At 38.2% G+C, this 19038-nt stretch overlaps 1 long non-coding RNA gene across 1 annotated transcript in view; it reads right to left on the bottom strand.

The window, feature by feature from the left end:
- Positions 1–12201, bottom strand: part of LOC148130911 (uncharacterized) — a 36675-nt gene extending 24474 nt beyond the window's left edge. The window contains exon 1 of the long non-coding RNA XR_015749459.1: positions 12114–12201. This is a non-coding gene — a long non-coding RNA (uncharacterized LOC148130911). The remainder of the gene's footprint in view (positions 1–12113) is intronic.
- Between the last annotated feature and the right edge of the window lie 6837 nt (positions 12202–19038).

Genomic DNA, 19038 nt, shown 5'->3' with positions numbered 1-19038 from the left:
TTTTACATACCATTCCATATCTTATTAGCATTTTCAATTTTCTATATAACTTCTCCTCTCTTTTAAATTTTCTCAATTTTATTTTATTTATCTCCTTTCAATTCAAATCATAATATTTATTATTCTTTGTCTGTTCTATTTCCAGCTATCCATTTATCTTTCTTCTTTGAAGAAAACTTCTCCTGTAGACTAATTGGAGTATGATGCCTTTATCTCTTTCCCCCTATTTTATAATATTTAATATAAAATACATAGCTTACATTGGGATTCTGTCTGGTACGTTCTAAAATTATACAGTATTATCAAAACCAATACAAATCTATTCATTAATGTTGATATTCATTTATATCTTAAACATTTAGCACGTTACTTTTCAGTGAAGTCACATACTTTTATGGGAACACCTGTTTTCCATAGTTATTCCCCCCCCCCACATCACATATTATAGATCATTATTTCATTACGATGTTCCCCCTTCTCCTACTTCAAATCTCTCATTTCACAAAAAGTTTCACTAAGATAACATAGTCTAATCATTAATATTAACAATCATTTATATCTTAAACATTTTACCCATTTCAGTTAAATATCATGGCTTTGTGGGAACACTTATGCTTTTCAAAATTATTTCCCCCCCACATCACATATCTTAAATCATTGTTTCATTGAAGTACTCCCCTTTTCTTAACAAAAATTTCACTAAATTATACTAAATATTTTATCACATTTTAAATTGCATATTATTTCCAATTTTCTATGGTTATTTCTAAGTACAAATGTAGAAATACAATCTTATGTACCTTTCTAGAATCCCTTTTTCAATAAAATTTATCCATTATCTCTAAAAAACTTTTGCTTCTTTGCATCTTGCTCCCTACCAATAAGGCTACTCATCCCTTCCTTTCTCCCTTGCTTCTTCTTCTCCTTGTCCTCTTTACCCCCTTGTCTCTCCACCCGCAACATTTTAGATCTTTTTGATAATACCATGAACTTGTTTGCATTCCATTTTCACAGTAGCTGCTGCTCTCTAAAGAAGAATGATAGACTGAAACATCTGCTTTACCCTATGAGTGATGGTATCACTGCATCATCTGCATATAGTAACATGGCAACCTACTTGTGATATTCAGTGGAATAACAGGACAGTGTACTTGCTCACCTGCCATATTTTGTGGATGAAATTCTGTTTTAATTAAATGATTGATCATGGAACTGATACAAAAATTAAATAACAATGAGACAACAATAGCAATAGCAATAGCGCTTAGTCTTATATACTGCTTTACAATGCTTTGCAGCCCTCTCTAAGCGGTGTACAGAGTCAGCATATTGCCCCCAACAATTTGAGTCCTCATTAATAATACAGTCTTGTTTAACATTCTTCTGATATTACGCTGCAAGGTCTGTCAGTTTCAAGTTTGGAAAAAGGAGATTGGATTCCCTGCTGAGGAATCATAAATCAGACGTGGCCAAGTGGGAAGAAAAAAACATACATCACATTTGAGATTTAGCAGATGAGGACAAGGTGCTGATGAAAACGATACATCCAACCAGAACTGTGAAATCAAGAAAATATCTTAAAGTGGTTATTTGAAATACTCAAGCTGGTTGTAGATCAGATGTAACAAAATATGTCTGTTTATGGTCTATTTCAATATGAAATTTTATTTGTGGCATTGTCAGAATACATAGGATCTGGAAATGTCCATGTCCATATACCAGAAAGTGGCAATTGGATGCTCTTATATCGGTCTGGAGGTGAGAAATACCTTCAAAAGTGTTGGCTTTGCTATACGTTACATAACTTGCCAAGTATTATGAATTTCCAATTAAATAATCATTTAAATTAATAGTTCCATTGCTTGCTTGTATAATAAAAATGCATATAACTGCACTTTATGTTCCTACAAAGAAATACAGATAAGGCAATTAAATTCTACGCAATATATAAATAATCCTGGATTCATTGCTATGGAGGGAATTAGTTCTGATAACTCATAACCGAAATTCCCATGTTGTTAAAAACCTGCAAGGCTGAGAAAATATCCTGGACAAATTTGGTGCTGGAGAGCTGAACAACAATGACCTGTGCCTGCTATCATTTGCAGCAGCAAATGAGATAATAGTTGGAAACAGCTTATTTCATTATCCGCTAAAACAATACATAAAACAAACTCACTCAGTGGAAAAGATATGTAAGTCCTTAATTATGTCCTAACAAACAGCAGTTTTTAAACATCACTCATGGATGTCTGGTCAGTGAGAGGCACCAACTGTGGCTCTAACTATCCCTTGTACAGTTATTCTTACAACTTCAATTGAAACAAATTGCTTGTAATTAGCCACACCCAAATGTTATGACTGGGTGAAGCTACAAGATCCTACTTGCCAGCAAAAATTTCAACTGCTACTTACCAATTGTTTTGCCATCCTTAAACATCTGCAAGATGTAAAAGATCAAGCACTATTGTCATGCCTCAACATACAGAACAACTATAATTCTCATTAATAAAGAACGTGCCATGGCACTTGGCGCCTTCACGACTGGCAAAGATCTACCCAAACTTACATTCAAAATGTTGGAAATGTGGACAAAAACAAAGTACGTTCTATCATACATGGTGGTTATGCCCCGAAGTGAAAAAAATACTGAAAGAGAATACAAAAATGGATACAGGATTTAATTGGAAGTCAAATAGCATTTATCCCAGAATTATTTCTTCTAGGGCTAATTAAAGGAAAATACAATAAGAGGACAAAATATTTGGTGCTACATATAACAACAGCAGCCAGAATAGCCTTTGCACAATGTTGGAAAAAATAATACATACCATCTGAAGGCCTAGTAATCAAAAAAAATCTTGAGTGTGCGGAAATGGATAAGATGACTATAGAATTAAAAGGAAAAGAAGATTCTGAATTTTATGCAATATGGGAGAGATGGTATGACTGGATAAAAGATAGAAATAAGAAAAGAAAATGTATTATATAGATGTAAAAGGTATAGAAATGGGATGTATAGATTATATTAGATAAAGAATGTAGCTGTATAAAAAAAATGTCACAACACTGTTTAATATTGATTGAGGTATGTAAGAAAGGAAATAATAATAATAATAATAATAATAATAATAATAATAATAATAATAATAATAACAATAATAATAATAATATAAAAAAGACTGCACCAAAGAAACTTGTCTTGCAAGACAGTGAACACAACTATGGATTTCAGATCAATGTCTAAAAATAATTGACAAACAAAAACAGTGCACGTTCAAAAATGTGACATAGTATCGGCAACTTAATAAATATGTATCTGTTTCAAAACAGAACAGATAACAGATAACAGATAATCAGAGTTGGAAGGGACCTTGGAGGTCATCTAGTCCAACCCCCCACCCAAGCGGGAGACCCTACACCATTTCTGACAAATGGCAGTCCAATCTCTTCTTGAAAGTCTCAACTGATGGCGCTCCCACAACTTCCGAGGGAAAGCTGTTCCATTGGTTGATTATTCTCACTGTCAGAAAGTTTATCCTTATTTCCAGGTTAAATCTCTCCTTGTTCAGTTTCAATCCATCATTCTGGCCTACAAGTGCTTTAGAAAATAGCTTGACCCCTTCCTCTCTGTGGCAGCCCCTCAAATATTAGAACACTGCTATCATGTCTCCCCTGATCCTTCTCTTTACTAGACTAGCCAAGCCCAGTTCCTGCAACCGTTCGTTGTATGTTTTAGTCTCCAGTCCCCTAACCATCCTGGTTGCTCTTCTCTGCACTTTTTCTAGAGTCTCAACATCTTTTTAATAATGTGGTGAGCAAAACTGGATGAAGTACTCTAGGTGTGGTCTTACTAAGGCTTTATAGAGTGGTATTAGAACCTCCCTTGATCTTGATTGTATCCCTCTGTTAATACAATTTAGGATTGCATTAGCTTTTTGGGCTGCTGCTGCACACTGCTGGCTCATATTTAGCTGGTTGTCCACTAAGACTCCAAGATCCCTCTCACAGTTACTGCTATTGAGCCTGGTTTCACCCCTTCTACATGTGTACTTTTGGTTTTTCTTGCCGAAGTGTAGGACTTTACTTTTCTCTATACTAAATTTCATTTTATTAGATATGGCCCAGTGTTCTAGTCTGTCAAGATCCATCTGGATCTTGAGCCTATCTTCTTGGGTGTTAGCTATTCCTGCCAGCTTAGTATCATCTGCAAATTTGGTAAGTTCCCCTTCTATTCCCTCATCTAAGTCATTAATGAAGATATTGAAGAGTACTGGGCCTAAGATGGAACCTTGTGGCACCCCAGTGCTTACTTCCCTCCATGTAGACTTAGACCCATTAAGGACTACTCGTTAAGTACGGTTTGCCAGCCAGTTGCGAGTCCATCTAGTGGTGTTGCTATCTATTCCACTTTTTTCTAGCTTACTAAAAGTAGGTTCGGGGTGGGTTTCTACCGGTTCACACCGGTTCTATAGAACCAGTTGTTAACGTCACCAGTAGCTCTAAGAACCGGTAAAACCGACCCCTGCTTGGCCCCACCCCTCTCCACTGCTCCTACGGGCCAAAAAACAGTTTTTATTACTGAACATGTGTGAAAATCCCTTCCTCATTTTCCCCGCCCACCCCTCCCTTCGCTGCCCCAGACCCGCCCCTATCCACCGCTCCAAAGTAAAAAAAAAAACCATTTTTTTTAAACTGGTTTTTTTTACTGTGCACGTGTGAAAATCCCTTCCACATTCTCCCCCGCCTGCCCCTCCCTTCACTGCCCTTGCCCCCGCCCCTATCCGCCACTCCAAAGTACAAAAAACCCATTTTTTAAAAAAACAGTTTTTTTTTTACTGTGCACGCACAAAAATCCCTTTGTCATTCTCCCAGCCTTCCCTGCCCCACCCCTACTTATAGCACATGTGCACTAATTACAAAAAATTACCCGCACGGCGCCATCGCTCACACCAGCAGCAGTAGCAGCTGAGCAAGCCAGCCGGCCAGCCAGCCAGCCAGCCAGCTGTCCATACCTGCCTGCCTTCTGCTGCCCTGCTGAGTGAGGGCAAGCCACAAGCCCTGGTCACCACTGCTGCGAACTGTCCTCGCCCGGCCGGCCGGCCTTGCCCTGCTTGCCTCCTGCCACCACTGCTAGTAGTCCTCACCTGCCCGGACTGCCTACCCAGCCTCCGAAGACGCAGATCGGTAAGCACGATCCTCCAACCTGGTCACCTACTTACCACCGCCAGTCCCGGTCACCCACCCTCATCTTCCCTCACCCACGGCCCTCCATTGTTGCTGCCTTCCCTTCCTACCACCGATTGGTAGTGAGGAGGCAAAGCAGCAACTCCTGATGCTGGCCCGGTCCCCTACCTCCTCCTGCCGCTGCCCACAGCCTGGTTGAGAGCCAACTGCTGGGCTGGGCGCTGCTGCCTCGCCCACATGGCAGCTGCCATCTTGGCTAGGCCACTGGCCCACCACCTTCCCTCGTCCGCCACGGCCCAAGGGTTGCTGCTTTGCCTTCCCACCACCGATTGGTAGTGAGGAGGCAAAGTAGCAAGTACTGCTGGGCTGGTCCTCTACCTCCTCCTGCCAGTTGAGAGCCGACTCCTGGGCCAGCCGTCCTCGCCGTAGCAAGCTGGAAGACTGAGGAGGACCCCGGCATAGTTGGCTTGCCAATTTGCCTGTCTCCTTTTTGGTAAGTTGCTTTTTTATATTTATGTATTTTTTTTACTATCTGTTTTTGTTTTTATTAATCATAAAAACAAAACAGATACTAAATAAATAAATAAACACATAAAATTATTTTACTATTCATCTTGATGTTTCTTTCTGATTGCTTAAAGAAACATCAAGATGAACAGTAAAATAATTTTTATTTATGTGTTTGTTTATTTCTTTAGTATCTGTTTTGTTTTTATGATTAATAAAAACAAAAACAGATAGTAAATAAATAAATAAATACATAAATAAAAAAGCAACTTACCAAAAGGAGACAGGCAACTTCTTGTTACATTGATGTTATACATTATCTGTTTCTGCTTAAATCAATATATAGCAATGTCGGCGACTTCCGGTTTGTCGGCCGCGGCGGCAGGGATTCGCGAAGCTGCGCGATCCTGCTGCGCTAGCCGCTTTGGTGCTCCGATCCGGACGGGTCGGAGCTAGGCTGCCCTGTAGGGGCAGCTGAAGATAGGGCGGATCCGGAGAGGGGTTTGGGGTGTTGCAGACCCCTCCCGGCCGGCAGAACCCCTTTTCCCAAGACGGTGCAGCGGCGGTCCGTAATGGCCGCCACAAAGAAGCTGGCAGCCGGGTAAGAATGCGCAGGAGGAAGTGGAGAAAGTTTTTGAAAGGAGAAAGTTTTCTTGGCTCCCAGGACTCTAAGACATATTTAACAAAATTCCTGAAAAGTATGACTTTCTGAATGATACCTTCTAGAAGAGGAAAAAAGCGGCAGTTTGGTGGTGCTGAAAGGAAAGTTTACTCTCCTTCCCTACGGAATTAATAAGTGGATATTAAGAAACCTATTTTTTTTAGGTGAAAACTGGCTTTAAGTGATGAGTGGGAAGGAGAGGACTAAAAAAAAATATTTGTATGCTAAGACTTTGTTGGAGGAGATGCCTTAAGGATTTGAAGACTGAAATATATTGCAATAAGACTTTAAGAAACATATTTGGACTTTCTTTTTCTCTGATTGATACTACCCCAGGAGGAGAAAGTGAGAACTCTGCCTTGGTTTGGACTGATTGATAACTTTGGGACTGTTTTATTTTTTCTTTGGAATATTCTGGTTGTTGTAAGAAGAAAGAAGGGAAAAAGAAAAGAAAAGATTTATAATGGCTCTTTCTATTGAGGAACTGAGAAAAGATTATGAGCAAGCAAAAAAAATGGTAAAGCTGGTTTGAAAGAAGCCTTCCTTTTTTTTAGAAATGGCGCTTATTAACTATCAACAAACATTACAACAGATGAAGACAGCAGAAGAAGAAGAAGGAGAGGAAGCCATTTTTAATGAATTTCAGAATTCGATCAAGAAAGAAGGAAGAGGGAAAGGAAGAGAAATAAAGGACTTAAGATCTAAAAAAATACTTAAGAAAGGGAAAAATAAGGTGCAAAATCAATATAATGATAGTAAACAAAAGGAAAAAGGAACACGACAGAGAAGGGAAGCCAGTAAGGCAGAGGCTAGAAGAAGGAGGGGTAGAAAGGTTTGTTGGGAGAAGAAAGGAAGGAAAAGGTGGAGAAAAGTTACAAAGTTTTGAAACTAAATGGGAAAAAAGGAATCTTTTTAGGGATAAAGGTTAAAGTATAATTTTTTCAAAAGAGATTTTGCAAGGTACATAAGATGATATTGTAGTATTGTATTAGAAATAGACAACTTAAATGGTTTAAGAGTTGATAAGAGATTAAAATGTTGAAATGTTTAATAATGATTGGTTTTAAAATTAAATAATATGAGGGAGGCTTAGAATATTGAGTTTTAATTAAAGAGTTTAATAAGATTATGGTATTGATGTTATTATAAAATTTTTATTATAGTATTTGTTTTTTTGGAAAAGGCAATGGGAATGTTATAAGATGTAATATTTAGATCTATTGTTTAATTATTTATTTAATTATTTTGGATGTACTATTTAGATAGAATGTACCAAGCAGAATCTGATTGGGTATTGGGTGTTGTTCTAAATGTTAATTTGATTAATTTAGGGGAGATAGAAAGGCGTCATACTCTGATTAGTGATTTCAGGAGAAACTTCTTTTTTATATATAAGGAGCGAGACAAAGGGACAATAAAGAATGGACAAAAGATACAAATATAAGGATTTAAATTGAGATGATTAATTAAGATGGAATTGAGAAGAGTGAAATGTGTGGAGAAGTTAATATAGAAGACTTAGAATGGTAAATAAAATGGGTAATGACATGTAAGATGAGCATGAATATAATTGAAGTCCATGAAGAGAGAGATACCTGGGGCCAGGTTACTTTCCAAAAAGATTTTTTTATGTTTTGTGTGTTGTGTGTATATGTTTTTTTTTTGGGAGAATTAATAAAACCTTGCAGAAATATAGAATGAGAATAATGGTAACTAAGTCAGAAAGAAATAGATGAAATAATAATAATGAAATTGAATAAGAGTAAAGAGAAGTAAAGAGAAATTGGATAAGAGGTTTTTGTATGTTTATATGGAAATGGTTTAAAACAGAATTATAGTCTATAAAACAAGGTTTTATCTGACTTGTTAAATTTATAATGGAAAAAGGTTTAAGCATGTAATGGATAATGATGATTTGTGTGTTTTTGAAAATTAATAAAACTTGTTTAATATATATATATATATATATATATATATATATATATAGCAATGTCAATGTAACAAGAAGCTGCATGCATACATAAATGAATTTTTTTAAATAAAAGTGTTTTATTTTTTTTAAACATAAACAAAAACATAAAACATAAACCATCTTCAGTTACATAGTGTGTTGGTTGGGGACAAATCACTTGTGAACAATCTCTGCAGTCTTTCCTTTCCAATTTGCATTAATCCTTATATCATGCTAAGCAATTGGCCACTAAGCGAGCACATGGTCATTAAGTGAGTACCACTTAAATTTGGGTTGCCAGCCACATGGCCACCTTCCTGGCCTTGCCAGGGCCTCCACAGGCCTTGGAAACATGACCACATAGCCACGCCCACCCCAGTCACATGAGCACCAAGCCACACCCACAAATTAGGCCACGCCCACAGAACCGGTTGTTAAGAAATTTGAATCCCACCCCTGAGTAAGTTGTGGTCTACTTTGTCGAATGCCTTGCTGAAATCTAAATATATTATGTCCGTAGTATTTTGCTAATCTACTAATTTAATCACTGTGTTGAAGAATGAAATAAGATTGGTTTGGCATGATCTGTTCTTAACAAACCCATGCTGACTGCTAGTTATTACTTTACTTGTTTCTAGATGTTGGCAGATCTGTTTTTGCATTATCTTTTCCAGTATCTTCCCGGGCATTAATGTTAGGCTGATTGGTCTATAGTTTCCTGTTTTTTTCCCTTTTTTGAAGATGGGAACTACATCAGCTCTTTTCCAGTCCTCTGGTAGTTCCCTGGTGCTCCAGGATTTTTGAAAGATATGGTGCAGTGGTTTTGAGATGACCTCTGCCAGCTCCTTTAAAACTCTGGTGAATAAGAGAATGCCTATTGGAATAATAGAATAATTTGAAAAAGCCACACATTGCCAAGACTATTACCTTATATTGTGTAGTAAATTTAAATATTCATATAATTTCAATATTCAAAGGACAAGAACAGAAAATCAGAAAGCAGTTTTGTATGCTGTGGAACTGCATAACTGAATCATTAGCAAAAGTATTTGCTACCATTTTAAAGTCCCCCTGTACAGGGAGCTACTCCAGTAGAATCAAAATGAACATTTCAAGAATATAAGTCCATATTCTCAGAAATAAAAGAGACTATTCATCAGTTACAAAGAGGCAAAGCTGCTGGAACAAATGAATTCATTGCAGAAGTGTTCAAATTTGAATTGTGTGTTAATTTTTTTGGTTCCACTCCAAAAAAAAATCCATTTCAATGAAATGAAATGAGGCAATCAAGAATGCAAGAATTACCATGGGATTAGTTTATTTTAAAATGCAGGCAAGGTATTTGTGGAACTAAACAATAAAGGCTTCAAAAGCATCTACTGTGTCCTATGAATAAGCTGGTTTTCTGAAAGTGAATGCTGTGATCAAATATTTGTACTAAACAATTCTTTAAGAACACAATAAGTTTGGAAACAGCCTCATTGTTGCAATTGTTGACATTGAAATGGTATGTAATAGTATCCATCAGCCAACATTGCAGAATGAATATCTGGTAAAATAATAGTTTTCTGCAGATACGTAAGAAATCATAAAGTCATACCTATCCATTAATGTCAACCTATCCAAAGACTTTCCTATATGTGCTAATATAAGACCGCAAAGAATCTTTCTTCCTGTTCAATACTATGATCAATGCAGTCATGTTGAAAATCTTGATTGGTATGGTGTCAAATTTGGGCAAGATGAATTCATCATATGCCTAATATTAGCTGTTGAAAGCATGATTTTTACAGAAAGGGAAAGAGAAGATTTTGAAATCTTACCCACTATAAAAACTGCTGATTATCCATACAGTAGCTTTATTATCAATATTGACAGTACTAAGGTACCTACAAATATTGGCTCTCAGGAAACCTAAGTTGATGGAGTTCAAATTGAACAGTTTAAAGAACAAAATAACTGTAACAGCCAATATCAACAAATCAACTTGCTAGATTGCCTCAGACTTCAGAGCCCTGGCATGGTGGCTCTGGAAAAAAGCAGCATAAAACATTTCTATAGACATCTTCATCTATCAGTCAATAATACTATCTACAAATACTGTTATATGATGCAGAATCTTGAACTTTGCTTCAAAATTATTTGGGAAAGCTCAAAATACTCCACATATATTGTCTACCCTAATATTAGGGATGTTAATGTATATATAAAAAAGAAAATCAAAAAATGAAAGAATGGTGCTGCAAACAGCTTATTATAGCCTGTGAAATTCAGATATGTTGAATGTAAAAGTTTGACACATTTTGCCCCATGATAATTTCCTTATCAACTATTTTGAAAAATCACACCCTGTGGGTTGGAAAGTACAGCAATTGGTTCCAAAGAAAACTTGGCTGAAATATGTGGGAGAAGTTCTAATGAACTTAGATTTAAGACGATAGAAGTTAAAATCATAACAAAAATTGAAGATTATACTGTGAGTGGACTCATAGTACTTTGAGCCACATATTGGCTGTAACAATATTGTACTTGTCAGTTGTGAATTAACAACTTCAAGACTGAGATAAACAGGGATCAAGTTATATAATTGACTTGCCCTATTATACCTTAAAGATTGTATTTTCATACACTTTGGAGAAAAGAGTTGGCATAATTATTATATTTTTAAGCTTTTTCCATTTGGAGATATGATCATATGTCTACTTAAAATCAATAAATGCAATAGAGGAGGCAGACAATAATTTTGCAATCAATTTTTCCACCAAATAGTGTAATGAAAATTTCTGCTCTTTTGTACTTTTGGCAGCTATGAAACCCTCCTGTCTATCTGTAATATTTTATAACTTCATCCAAAATTATCAATTTAAGTGACTTATTTAATAATGCTTGCTGCTTGTTATCAAAAACATCTTTCTCCCCTTTTTAAAGACTGGCATAATTATAGTCAAACCCCAATAGTGAGGGAATCTGGTCATTTTGCCCATGTGCAATATGTGAATACTGAGGACAAATCACTTTTATTAACCTTTAGGGTGGATCACATCTCATTCCGTGCCATTCCATATTTCAGCTGACTAATCAGTCTAGAGTTTTCTGACCTTTAGTTTGTGCCCAATGTAGCAATAGTCTAAAGCCTAATGCAAGTCTATTGAATTAATCAACTCTATGTACAGCTCACGAAAAAAACCTTCCACCTAGTTACAGAATATGGGACATCATATACAGATAAGCAGATACCAAAGTAGCAGCATCATTTAATATACCAACTGCTAGCAGATGATTCCATTCTCTAATATAGATTTCCTCTTTGACATCAGCTGTAATGCTTTTTATGCTGTAACGTCAACTGTAGAGTAACATGAGTTTACCTTATATTCACAATAAATTATTCACATATCTTTCTTGGCATTACACATTCATGATCTAACCATTATTTGTGTTAGGTTGGATTTTGGGCAAGCATGCCACTTGTTTCTCATTTTTCCATTAGTTTATAATAACATTTGGAGACATTGTATTAAGTCTTCACAATGTATCAGTAGATACATACAATTTTATGGATCCAAAGTAAAAATATTGCTGCAAAGTTAGGTGTTGACATTTTCATTGAATTTCTCAGCATCTTCTTAATAAAGCTATGGCTTTTCCTGAGGTAAACAATAACTATGCATCCCCAGAAACACATGTGTTTGACTTAAGCCAGTGACTGGATGAGACAATCTTCTCACTCTGTGTCAACCCCCACCTTAGAAAGGAGCACAGTGATTCACAAGGTTAGAATGCTGGACTGATGATTGGCAGGCTCACTTTTGAGACCTGTTGCTTCTGCGGAGAGGAGTTCCCATCACATGCCCAGCACTCAGTGTTTGTGGAGCTGGATATGGAGTATATAGTACCGTGTTTCTCATATAATAAGGCCGGGTCTTATGTTTTTTTTGAGCCCCGAAAAAATGGCTAGGCCGTCTTTTCGAGGGTGACTTAATTCCCCCCCCCTTGCATCTTCGGGTGGGCGGCGACGGCTTGGATGTTGACCTCGACGTTGGTGGGGCACTTCGTATCGGGGTCAACGCAGGCAGCACCATATCCAGGTGTGCAACAAAAGTACTTCCTAATGGCAAGCCCCCCCACCATTCCCCCCATTTCGCATGTTTTAATATAGGCCTTAATTTGGGGGGAAGGGCTTAATTTCATTTCATGCCTATAAAACATGCTGGGACTTCCTATTGGGGGAGGCCGTATTGTTGGAGAAACAGGGTAGTAGTAGTAGTAGTAGTAGTAGTAATCATCATCATCATCATCATCATCATCATCATCATCATCATCATCATCTTTGTACCAAGAAAGTTCCTACGCATTTCCAGTCTAGAGTAAATTAGCATTGTTAGAAAGAAATCTTACCATGATTGTTTCTGAGTTGGTGATGAAATACACAGGCAATTGGCTGACCCAGAGGTGAAGTTTATTTCCGACAGTGCAAAATAGAGTCCACAGTTGAAGGCATACATTCTGAGCCTTTCCTGAAAGATCTTTATATAGAAAAATCTTACTTTTCTTCCTTGAAAGTACGCAGAAGTATACCCACTCTTTAGGAAGTAAGCTAATCTCAGCCTGGAAAGAAAATTCACCTGAATAGATTGACACTTCTGCCACATTTTAATCTTTGTGTTGAGCCTATTTCATGTAATTTTTATCCTGGTGTGATACAGCAGGACATTATTTCCTTCCTACCCTCTTCCCCTTTGTGCAGAGACTAGAATATTTTATGTACACCTAGATAGTGAATATATGGTTGTAAATCATTATGCAAATCAATTTTAAAAAAACTTTTTGTCAATTTGCACCATCATGAAAGATATTTGCTTGAGGAAAAGAAAGACTGACCTTTGGGGACAGAGGAATTCACGCTTGTCCCAATATTCATGAATGCAAGAGAGCCCAAAATGTAGGCAAGAGTGCCAGAGCAGATTCTTATGCAGAAATCTGGTCTCCAGCCGTCTCCACATCAAAATTGCAAATAGAAAGTATTTCACATAGTTCTGACAACCAATCCAATTTCTGCCTGTGACTCACTTATAAATTTATACCTACAGTCACTTTTGGCACAAAGCAAGGGTGGGATTCAAAAATTTTAACAACTGGTTCTGTGGGCATGGCTTAGGTGGTGGCCGTGGCTTGGTGGTCATGTGACTGGGTGGACCTGGCTTGGTGGTCATGTTATTGGCTGGGCGTGGCCAACTCAACATCACTCACATTGAGGGACGCATCTCCTCGCCTGGCCTCTCATGACTGTGGGGATGCTGCAACAGTTGTAAGTGTGAAAAACGGTCATAAGTCACTTTTTTCAGTGCCATTGTAACTTTGCATGGTCACTCCACACAAGCAAAGTACCAGCAAAGGAGGGGGAAGAAAACTCCAGAGAAGTTCCTGAGACAGGAAGTCTAGTCCTGCCAAGAATGTAATAAGGGTTAACGGAGAGGCAGTTTCTGTAAGCAACACCAGAATGTTTCCCTCCTGCCTTCCTTACAGGATTAAGCCAGTAATTTCTTCTAACAACCGGTTCTCCGAACTGCTTAGAATATTAACAACCGGTTCTAGCAAATAGGTGTGAACTGGTAGAATCCCACCCCTGGCATAAAGCCACAACTTGACTTTGTGCCAAGAAGCATAAGCCCATATATGGGAGTGGCTAAGTGTGACGAGCAGTTGCTTGAGGCAAGTCCATACATGTAAGTACAAGTTTCTCCTTTTGGTTGTCCCATTGGCTTAGAAGAACTGGTCCTTAACATGGAAAGGTTTCCCCCAGTGGCACAAAAGGTCATAGAAAGATCAAGGTCCTTGACTTCTTGTAGCTTTTGGGTCCTGAAGGTGCAGAATGGATTTTTTCCTTGGCTCTCAAGTACAAAGGTGCAGCATTCTTCTTGGTTACTATACAAACACTGCATTTGGCTGCAAGGATCTGGTCCAAAACTAAAGTATTTTGCACAATGGTAGGATTTCTATCTGTAGGGTGCCATTTACTTTGTAGCTGTATCACATACTATTTCTGGTATAAATGCTTCATAATAATCATAAATATATATTTCCAGTCTTATTGCACATGTCTGATTAAAACAAAAATCTTTGAGAAAACATTATCTGTTACTCTGAACCTGCAGGACCTTTACCTTCCTCCTTTTTCACAGATGACCAATTGTGAACTATTTGTTGTCTTTTCTCAAGATGCCTGTTTGGCTGCTTTTTATTTATTTGGTATTTAGACAGGATAAGGCCTGCTGAGATGCAACAGCCCTATTCACAAGGTACATCCTGTTATCACACAAAGTTAAGTACACATTCCAGGCATGGAACATTGATATGGGAAATGAAGAACAGATCTCAGCAAGCATCATATTGGCTGGAGACAGGATTAATCACAACAGCCAGGATAGGCATAAAGAAGTGATATCTTTCAGATGTCCCAAGGGAACCTTCTTAAACCAATACACTTCACTGACACCAAGCAGCAAAGCATTCCATTTTGGTTATTATCATTTTAGTTTGGCTGCTAACTGAAGTAAGAATTTTTCTGGCATAAGGTTAAGCAATGACTCAATTCTGCATGAAGAACCAAAGAATGCCTTGTTTCTTTGGATAAGCAAAAGAATAGAAATCTTTGCTCAGGTAGACAAATGTCAATATACAGCAGAACAGATTTATTGGAGGTCACTTTTATAGTCACAGAATGGGTAAAACTGGTTATTTATGGCTTTGTGGTGGACAGGATTAATATAGCCTCATTGAGTGACAGAATGTTCTCATTGCCATAAGATTCCTGATCACTATACCCTAAAATATTTATTTTTGGGAAGGAGAAAAGAAAATGTGAATCTAATTATTAATGGCACATAAAAATGGAAAGTTCTATCTTCCCTCATCCCAGTAAGAGAATATATATATATATATATATATATATATATATATATATATATATATATATATATATATATATATATATATATATATATATATATATATATATATATATATATATATATGTTTTCTGAGGTTCTCGCGGTATTTGTATGTGGATCTTTGGTTATTCGGGTTCTATCCACAGCGTAAGATTCAAAGTATCTGAGGCAACGTTTGGCGAGGTCCCACGCCATCTTCAGGCTGGTGCTGGCTTAGTGCCAGTGCAAGCAGTGCTTGCACTGGCACTAAGCCAGCACCAGCCTGAAGATGGCGCAGTGGGACTGCCAGCACAACGCTGCTAAGATACTTTGAGATCTACGCGAGATAGAACTCGAATAACCAAAGATCCATATATATATATATATATATATATGTGTGATCTTTGGTTATTCGGGTTTTCTCCCGCGTAAGATTGGAAGTATCTAGGCAACGCTTGATGAAGTCTCATTCATCATCTTCAGGCTTCTGTCTTCAGCTCTGTGCTTCTCAGAGTGATGTGAGCTTGCAGCTGCTTCTTCCTTTTAACTGCTAGTGGGGTGTGACTTGATTGGTTGGGGGCTTGGCTGTGTTCTGATTGGGTGGGGGTGTGTTCTCATTGGTTGGGGGTTTGGCTGTGTTCTGATTGGTTGGGGGTTGGCCATGTTCTGATTGGCTGGAGGTGTGTTCTGTTCAGGTGGGGGCTTGGTTGTGCTCAGGTTGGTCTTAGTTACTGGGGATTTGAGCTGGTGAGCTGTGATCTTGCTGTTTGGCTTCGAGTTCGTGGTCGCGCTGCATCTTCATGGTGGGGGTCAGTTCGCTTCATGTATGGCTCAGGGGGTGAAGTGGTAGTGATGCAGCTGCAGTGCGGCTTCTGGTCTGTGGTCGTGTCTCATCTTCTGTGTGGGTGTGAGTCTGCTTTTTACGTGGAAGTGTGGTGGTGGCATCTTGTGTGGCCCTCGTGGGTGTGGGTCTGGTGTCATTCATCATGTTAGGTACTCGTCTGTTCATGAGGCGGGTTTCCAAATGGCTGGTAAGCGGGAGGTGTCATCTCTTTTATTCATGCTGTGTGGGCGTTTTTCTATCTCTATGGCTTCTCTGATTATTCTGTTGTTGAAGTGTTCGGTTTTGGCGATAGTTCTGGTATTTTTAAAATCAATCTCATGTCCTGTGGCTTTGAGGTGTTGGACCAGGAAGAGGTCGGTTCTTCTTTTGATTGAGTTCTTATGTTCTTCAACGCGTGCACTTATTCTCCTGCAAGATCACAGCTCACCAGCTCAAATCCCCAGTAACTAAGACCAACCTGAGCACAACCAAGCCCCCACCTGAACAGAACACACCTCCAGCCAATCAGAACATGGCCAACCCCAACCAATCAGAACACAGCCAAACCCCAACCAATGAGAACACCCCCACCCAATCAGAACACAGCCAAGCCCCCAACCAATCAAGTCACACCCCACTAGCAGTTAAAAGGAAGAAGCAGCTGCAAGCTCACATCACTCTGAGAAGCACAGAGCTGAAGACAGAAGCCTGAAGATGATGAATGAGACTTCATCGAAACGTTGTTGCCTAGATACTTCCAATCTTACGCGGGAGAAAACCTGAATAACCAAAGATCCACATACAAATACCATGAGACCTCAGAAAACATATATATATATATATATATATATATATATATATATATATATATATATATATATATATATATATATACACATACACATACACACACACACACACACACACACACACACACACACACACACACACACATATATATATATATATATATATATATATATATATATATATATATATACATACATACATACATACATACATACATACATACATACACACACACATACACAGTATGTGGAGGGTCCTTGGTGCTCTCTGAGCTTGGTTGTTTTCTTGTAGATGTTTCATTATCTCAACTGGATAACATCATCAAGATGATGTTACCTACTTTGGGCAATGAAACATCTGCAAGAAAACAACCAAGCTCAGAGAGTATCAAAGACCCTTTGTTTCAACCCTGAGCTACAAATATTCTCTTTTACAATATATGTAACTCAGCAAATCCAAGGTTTTTTGGTGGAGGGTAAAGCAACTACCCTGAGTCTTAATTACACTGTAGAGGGAGCCCCTCCAAAGGATGCCTCAGGATCTGATACAATTGTTTTAGTATTTTAATTCAGTTCAAACTCAAGCATTTAAAAGATAATTCTGGGATCTCTTTTGGTATTTTAGATTTTTCCTCATGGATCCATGGGGAAGGAAGTATGTAGAATCAAAATATAGTGGGAAGGGTTCAAAGGCACCTTCCATTTTTATGATTATTGTGCTGGTATCTCATACAGCATACTGAATATAGTGGTGACTATATTCAAACATTTTCTAAATTCACTGAATGTCCTGAATTGTAAACTAATAAACTATTCTAATATTCTAAGCCACAAAATAAAGTTAAAAATAACTTTAGGGATGTAACCTAGTTAGTTATAGTGTGTGAACGAATTCAAAGTTTTCAAAAGCCTTGAACAAGCTTAATCTTTAGGCTTATTACAAATCCACTAATTGATTGATTATGGGCCGTCAAGCCGTTTCTGACTCCTAGCAACCACATAGGTATATTTTCCCCATGATTCAATCCACACAAGTTGATGGGAGCTTATGGGAAAGCAAGAGAATGAAGCATCAGTTGGAGAAATTAGAGACAGGAGAATAGGGAGAGTCTAAATATAAAAAATAGATATTTATTCTAGTTTCAGTATGGCACAATAGTGCCCTTAAAACTTCTGATTTGTATGTGTGAGATATGTGTGTGTGTGTGTGTGTGTGTGTGTGTGTGTGTGCATGTTGTCACCCTGCCTATTTAACTTATATGCAGAGCACATCATGAGAAAGGCAGGGCTAGATAAATCAAAAGTTGGAGTAAAGATTGCTGGAAGAAATACCAACAACCTCAGATATGCAGATGATACCACTCTAATGGCAGAAAGTGAAGAGGAACTAAAGAGCCTCTTGATGCGGGTGAAGAAGGAGAGTGCAAAAGTTGGCTTGAAACACAACTAAGATCATGGCATCTGACCCTCTCAATTCCTGGCAGATAGATGAGGAAGAAATGGAGGTAGTGAGAGATTTATTTTCCTGGGCTCTAAGATCACAGATGGGGACTGCAGCCAAGATATTAAAAGACACTTGCTCCTGGGGAGGAAAACTATGGCAAATCTAGACAGCATAGTAAAAAGCAGAGATATCACCCTGCCCACAAAAGTGCATATAGTCAAGGCTATGGTTTTCCCAGTTGCAAAGCATGGCTGTGAAATTTGGACCATAAGAAACGCTGAGCACCAAAGAATTGAGGTCTTTGAACTATGGTGCCGGAGAAGACTCCTGCGAGTCCCTTGGACTGCAAGGTGATCAAACTGGTCAGTCCTAGAGGAGATCAACCCTGACTGCTCTTTAGAAGGCCAGATCCTGAAGATTAAACTCAAATACTTTGGCCACCTAATGAAAAGAAAGGACTCACTGGAGAAGAGCCTAATCCTGGGAAAGACTGAAGACTGAAGAAGGGGACGACAGAGAATGAGGTGGTTGGATGGAGTAGGCATGAGCTTAAATGGACTCCAGAAGATGGTAGATGACAGGACGTCCTGGAGGAATGTTGTCCATGCGATCATGATGGGTCAAACACGACTTAGCAACTAACAACAACAAAAATCACATTGAACATTTCAAATTCCAAAGGTTACTTAGAAGGTTAGATGAATTCTGATTTTTGACTAGCCGCAAG

Source organism: Notechis scutatus, chromosome 4 (genome assembly GCF_049901735.1).
Source record: "Notechis scutatus isolate UNSWTSFEM ecotype Mainland chromosome 4, rNotScu1.2, whole genome shotgun sequence".
In the NCBI taxonomy this organism is placed as follows: Eukaryota; Metazoa; Chordata; class Lepidosauria; order Squamata; family Elapidae; genus Notechis; species Notechis scutatus.
The sequence above is the reverse complement of the archived record's forward strand: the minus strand, read 5'-3'. Positions and strand labels throughout refer to the sequence as shown.